This window comes from Triticum aestivum, chromosome 6D (assembly GCF_018294505.1).
Source record: "Triticum aestivum cultivar Chinese Spring chromosome 6D, IWGSC CS RefSeq v2.1, whole genome shotgun sequence".
Classification (NCBI taxonomy): Eukaryota; Viridiplantae; Streptophyta; class Magnoliopsida; order Poales; family Poaceae; genus Triticum; species Triticum aestivum.
The window spans coordinates 122883772-122890969 of record NC_057811.1 but is presented as its reverse complement, the minus strand read 5'-3'; positions in this window follow the sequence as shown (position 1 = coordinate 122890969).

Here is a 7198-nt window from a genome sequence, read left to right as displayed (position 1 = left end):
ATGTAAAAACTGATGATATCTCGAGAAATAGGAGATAAGGTGAAGAGGAGTGGGGCGTGGTGGTGATTGGTGGTCGGACTGAGCGGAGGCATGGGGATTGACGATGCCGGCAGCGGCCACTAGGCCAGTTTGTTCCAGAGGCTTCCTTTCTTAATTGCTCAACAATGAGGTTGTTGGAGATAAGGATGAACGAGGGAAGGCCTTGTCTGCAAATGTGGAGAGGGGTGCGGGTATCTTTTAGTTTAATTTCCATCCGTCAGATATAGATCAGACGGTCTATATTGCAAGATGGCACGCGTACCATCATCACCAACTCGGTTTTTTATAAGAGAAGAAATATAAGTATGGAGATACAAACGTATTATCGATACTTGTTTCTGTAAACTAGCATCTACATTCTATTCAACGCCTCAGCATGTGGGGCCTTAGCACGATGACTTCTCAACTATGTAAAACAAATGTTTTCCCGTCGCCGATAAGGAGGGGGTGACGGCGGCACGCTTTTTGGCTTGCTCTAGTCCTAGTAGTCATACTAGGTGGTCTAAGCACGTGTAGATTTATTGTTTTTCACGTCTCGTGTTCGCCGTACTGCCACGACTGTTGATGAATAGATGGTAAGTTATTCACGGGGAAACCCTTGTTGAGCGTGTTTGCAAGAGAGAGAGAGAGAGACAGTGTGCGTGTGTGATATGTCTAGAGACTCAGGCAATGATAACAGATTCTTTGTGTCTATGTGTGTGGAGGATAGAGAGAGACATTTACATGGGGCTTTGTGTTGTGTAACGTGGAGACACATATACATAATTAGAGAGTGAGTGTGTGAGATACACATGCGGACATGGGGAGAGATGAGGATCCAGATTAATGGGTGTTTGTGTGTGTCTGTGTGTGTTTGTGCGCGCGTTTGTGTGTGAGAGGGGGTGTGCGTATGTGGAGTAGAGAGACCACTAATGATGTAAACCTAGTATAAGGGAAGGGGGAATGGTGTGACATGTGTAGTAGCGGGATAGCATGGGTTCGGGCGGGGGGAGCAGACTATTTGGAAGAGACATCGAGTGTGTGTGGGAGAGGGGTGTGAGAGCGAGAGCGAGAGAGAGAGAGATAGAGAGATAGAGAGAGAGCTAGCTACGGAGAGAGAGAGAGAGAGAGAGAGAGAGAGAGAGAGAGAGGAAGAAAGGGGGCGTTTGTGTCCATAAATGGCGTATAGATAGGGAGACAATGTTGATGTTGTTTGAAATTGGCCTATGTACGGAGATGCAAGGGAAGCGAGTCATCGTGTGTGTGATAGGGACTTCATGAGAGATCTAGAATAGATGGTGTAGAGAACAATGTGCGAGATCGAGAACGATGATACATTAGGGAGCTATGGAAAGAGTCACAACATATATGTATATAGGGAAGGAGCTGGGGTGGGTCCGCATGTGGGAGAGATAGAAAGAGGAGAGTGGTGCACAAGGAGATAAAGTGTGCTTGTTTGCAGTGGGGGTGGTGTGTGAGGTGAGTTTGCGAGAACCACATAACTAGGGAGATAGACGTTTGGGGGCGACGTTTTGTGTGTATGGGAAAGATACACTCTACATAGTGCGTGTGCTTGGGAAAGAGAGATGCCAGGAGACCTAGCTAGAGAGTGGGGGAAGAGATGTGTGCATGCACAAGAGACAAAGTGGTAGAGACCTATTTTGGGGTCCGGACTTTAGAAGAGAGAGGGGTGTTAATGTGCTCGTGTGTTGGTGTTTGGGGGAGAGAACGACTTCTCTCTGTGTGTGTGGGGGGGCAACGAGGGGGGGGGTGGCTTCAGATAAAGAGTGAGGTGTCTATATTTGAAGGACTTTAGCCTAATTGAGATATACATGGTAAATAGTGTGTGCACTCATGGTTGATCAATTTGTTTCACAGTTTGGACTATGAGATAACGATACTTTTGAACATGCGTGATATACCTTGATGTACCAGAATTACAAACCTAAGATTGGAATTTTGGAATTCGACTCCATCATTAGCTTTTGTAATTCATTTAAATGGAGGTACATTTTTTAAGCCGGGATTTCATGATTTCAAATTCATATATCAAACCTAGAGATATACATATACGGGCATGTTCAAACTTTATAATCATCCACTTTATTCATACACATACACATTTTTGCTTTTGTCATCATATTTAGGATAAACACATTTGGAATTTCATTTGAATTGGACCGTATGATGGTATTTGCTTGTAGTAGCTCAATGATCCATATTTGAATTGAATGGACAATCTAAGTTTTGAGTTGGAGACATTGATTTTCAAAACTTGCACTTTTTTTTGCGTGCAAAACAAACAAATTCTTGGCCATGATATCATAGTCGGCCGTACAAGAGCAGAATAAAATTTCAGGCGCCAAAAGCTTTCAAACTTCCCGCTCACATCGAAATATCTCGCGTCCGAAAGTTTAGCCGCGATATTCCTGTTTTACCACATGAATGGAAAAGGGCTGCTTTTGTAACTCCATTGTTTTCCCCTCTTTGCCCCCAACATTCTTCCCCAGAGCCCCTCCCCTTCCCCTCCCCGACCCCCCCAACCACGGCAAGCCGCCGAATCTAGTCCTCCGCCGCAACGGTGGAACTCACACCCCGACGGATCTACCTTCCGCACCTTGGAACCCCCAACTGCCAACTCACTACTTCACGGGAGCCGCTTCAGCGACTGGCTTGTCCACCGCTCCAGTTCTCCTTGACCGCCATCATGGTCCACCACACCGGATCTGCTTAATCGGCGCCCTCGTCCACCATAGTGTAGGCCCTTCACTGACTCCCTCGTCCGCCCCTTCGTTGGCCCTTCATACAAGCCCTCGTCCGCCGCAACAGATCCGCCTCACCGAAAGCACTGTACAACGCGCCCGCCGAAGCCTTCGTCCACTGCACCGGACCCGCTCCACGGATGCCATATTCAACTCCACCGGCCCTGCTTTACCGACGCCGCGGCCTCATCGGGTTATTTCGATTTGTACTCCTTCGGTTTTTCTCTTTATCGTGCAAATGTTCACTTACCACAGATGAGCTTTCTTGTATGTCGCAGGCGCCGCAACCGTAGCACCGGAGCTGCTTCAGCGACGCTGACAGCCGGCCCAAACTCAACCGCAACACGAGCACCATCGATGATCCTTAGCTATCAAGTATGACAACGATACCCATACGCCGCCGAGAATCAGGTACTATTATCCAATGGCCGGTGCCTACGTTCACTTTCTTAGCATAAGCACCGCACCTTTGAATTTCTTCAGGGCATCATTCAGTTTTTCATGAGACGCGTTATTCTTCTTGCACCTGTAGGGCCATACTTCTGGCAGTGAACATGTTACATGTGCTAATTACATACCAGTGCACATATAGTTAATATGCTTTAGTTTTGTCCTAAGTATTACTGTACTTCCTAGATATCACTGCCTACTATTTTACTTCTTGAATGCTATATTTATGATAATGGTGTTGTTCTAATGCTACCTGTTGGTTCCATCAGACTGCTTAGTGTTCTCTATGCTTAATTACACATCAGCAAACTAGCATGTGGTTCCGCTGCTTTTTGTTCGTTTTACCCTGCATTTTCTGATGCTAGCTATTACATCACTGCTCCGAGCCTCTGTTCATTACTTGTTTGTGTGTTCTTGATCTTCCCAAGTTGCATGACTAATTTGATGCTTCTATTAATTATGGAGCTGCCAACCCCATCAAGCAAAATATTTGTTCTTTTGGGGCTGGCACCTCGAACAAGCATAAAAATAGAGGGAAGCAGATATATTGTCGTGTATGCACACACCCTTCTTTCATTAGTTTAGATGAACCATTGATGATCAATTCAGACCAGTGCATGCGATTAAAATTAATTTTCCCTAAATAGAGGGTGCAGAATAAACTACAACAACTAGATTTGCAACCACGGGATGCTGACGATATCTTCAAAGAACATTGCAACAGCAACGAGGCTTCACAGCAACATATGGTAAGCCAGTGTGTTTTAGTACATGTGAAATGTAATGCGAGTGGGCTGCTTTCTTGGCTTGTGCCCTCAACCTGTAATCCTACAGAATTACAAATAGTTCAGTTGTCTGCTTTGCTGTATTGGTTGATTCGAATGCTTGTTTGTTGTTACGCTATACCTGAGTTGGCCAATATGTCAGCAGTGCCTGCTGTACTAACATAAAGAAATGCATGCCTAGTTCATATGAGTCCTTAACTTTTCCTCTGAACTTCATCACAAGACTGTCTTCGTAGTTTATATGAGGCCACACTGTTAAGTGCTTTCTCAGATTATTTCAACTGCTTAGATGCCTTGGCAACTTAAATATAGCGGTGGTACACTCCCTTTCAACTTTCATCTTACCATTTTAATTTCTTTTCGGCTGATGCTGCTTCGAACCATTTAAATATAGCTTGCCATGCTCGGCAATAATTCGTATGTTGTTTACCATGTAAGCTTACTGCCTGGATCATGCGATAACTATCTCTTACTTATGTCCAGCGGAAACCTTTCAGGATGCCGTTCACACTAGGACACAATGTACAACCCCAGAATCTATTTGTGCAAGCAGTGTGCCATCCATGTTACCAGATGGTAGCAGTTCAGAGGCAACACCGCCGGAGAGCAGTCTGAGCACAGATATTATAGTTCTTGAGGCTCTACTAGAGGCAGAAATAGATGGTGTGGCTGCCATGAATGAGGTAATCTTTATCTCGAGCCTGGAAATTATGGAATTAGCGGCACACATTATGCAAGCAACCCAAGAATTGGAGGAAGTAAGAATGTTGCATTTGAAGACGGAGGAGGTCCTACTGTTTCTGCTATCTGAAGCCCAGCGAAGGAAATATGCCCTAGAGGCAATAATAAAGTTATTATTTATTTCCTTATATCATGATAAATGTTTATTATTCATGCTAGAATTGTATTAACCGGAAAGATAATACTTGTGTGAATACATAGACAAACAGAGTGTCACTAGTATGCCTCTACTTGACTAGCTCGTTAATCAAAGATGGTTATGTTTCCTAGCCATAGACAAAGAGTTGTCATTTGATTAACGGGATCACATCATTAGGAGAATGATGTGATTGACTTGACCCATTCCGTTAGCTTAGCACTCGATCGTTTAGTATTCTGCTATTGCTTTCTTCATGACTTATACATGTTCCTATGACTATGAGATTATGCAATTCCCGTTTACCGGAGGAACACTTTGTGTGCTACCAAACGTCACAACGTAACTGGGTGATTATAAAGGTGCTCTACAGGTGTCTCCAAAGGTACTTGTTGGGTTGGCGTATTTCGAGATTAGGATTTGTCACTCCAATTGTCGGAGAGGTATCTCTGGGCCCACTCGGTAATGCACATCACTATAAGCCTTGCAAGCATTGCAACTAATCAGTTAGTTGCGGGATGATGTATTACGGAACGAGTAAAGAGACTTGCCGGTAACGAGATTGAACTAGGTATTGAGATACCGACGATCGAATCTCAGGCAAGTAACATACCGATGACAAAGGGAACAACGTATGTTGTTATGCGTTCTGACCGATAAATATCTTCGTAGAATATGTAGGAGCCAATATGGGCATCCAGGTTCCGCTATTGGTTATTGACCAGAGAGGTGTCTCAGTCATGTCTACGTAGTTCTCGAACCCGTAGGGTCCGCACGCTTAACGTTCGTTGACGGTATAGTACTATGAGTTATGTATGTTGGTGACCGAACGTTGTTCGGAGTTTCGGATGAGATCACGGATATGACGAGGTACTCCGGAATGGTCCGGAAGTAAAGATTGATATGTGGATAGTAGTGTTTGATCTCCGGAAGGGTTCCGGAATCCATCAGAAGGGGTTCCGGATGTTTCCCGAAATGTTTGGGCACGAGAACACTTTATCTAGGCCAAAGGGGAAAGCCCACGAGGTTTTTGGAAAGCGCAAAAGGAAGTTTTGCGGAATCCAGGGGCCAGACGCCAGGGCCCTGGCGTCTGGGTCCAGACGCCGGGAACCCTGGCGTCTGGCCCTGGAGTCCGAGAAGGACTCTTGCCTTTCGGGTGAAACCAACTTTGCGGAGGCTTTTGCTCCAAGTTTTGACCCCCAGGGCTCAACATATAAATAGAGGGGCAGGGCTAGCACCAAAGGCACATCAAGAAACACCAAGCCGTGTGTCGGCAACCCCGTCCCCTCTAGTTTATCCTCCGTCATAGTTTTCGTAGTGCTTAGGCGAAGCCCTGCGGAGATTGTTCTTCACCAACACCGTCACCACGCCGTCGTGCTGCCGGAACTCATCTACTACTTCGCCCGTCTTGCTGGATAAAGAAGGCAAGGACGTCATCGAGCTGAACATGTGCAGAACTCTGAGGTGCCGTGCGTTCAGCACTTGGATCGGTCGGATCGTGAAGACGTACGACTACATCAATCGCGTTGATTAACACTTCCGCTTACGGTCTACGAGGGTACGTAGACTACACTCTCCCCTCTCGTTGCTATGCATCACCATGATCTTGCGTGTGCGTAGGAATTTTTTTGAAATTACTACGTTCGCCAACAGTGGCATCCGAGCCAGGTTTATGTGTAGATGTTATATGCACGAGTAGAACACAAGTGAGTTGTGGGCGATACAAGTCATACTGCTTACCAGCATGTCATACTTTGGTTCGATGGTATTGTTGGATGAAGCGGCCCGGACCGACATTACGTATACGCTTACGCAAGACTGGTTCTACCGACGTGCTTTGCACACAGGTGGCTGGCGGGTGTCAGTTTCTCCAACTTTAGTTGAACCGAGTGTGGCTACGCCCGGTCCTTGAGAAGGTTAAAACAACACTAACTTGACGAACTATCGTTGTGGTTTTGATGCGTAGGTAAGAACGGTTCTTGCTCAGCCCATAGCAGCCACGTAAAACTTGCAACAACAAAGTAGAGGACGTCTAACTTGTTTTTGCAGGGCATGTTGTGATGTGATATGGTCAAGACATGATGCTATATTTTATTGTATGAGATGATCATGTTTTGTAACCGAGTTATCGGCAACTGGCAGGAGCCTTGTGGTTGTTGCTTTATTGTATGCAATGCAAACGCCCTGTAATGCTTTACTTTATCACTAAGCGGTAGCGATAGTCGTAGAAGCATAAGTTGGCGAGATGACAACGATGCTACGATGGAGATCAAGGTGTCGCGCCAGTGACGATGGTGATCATGACG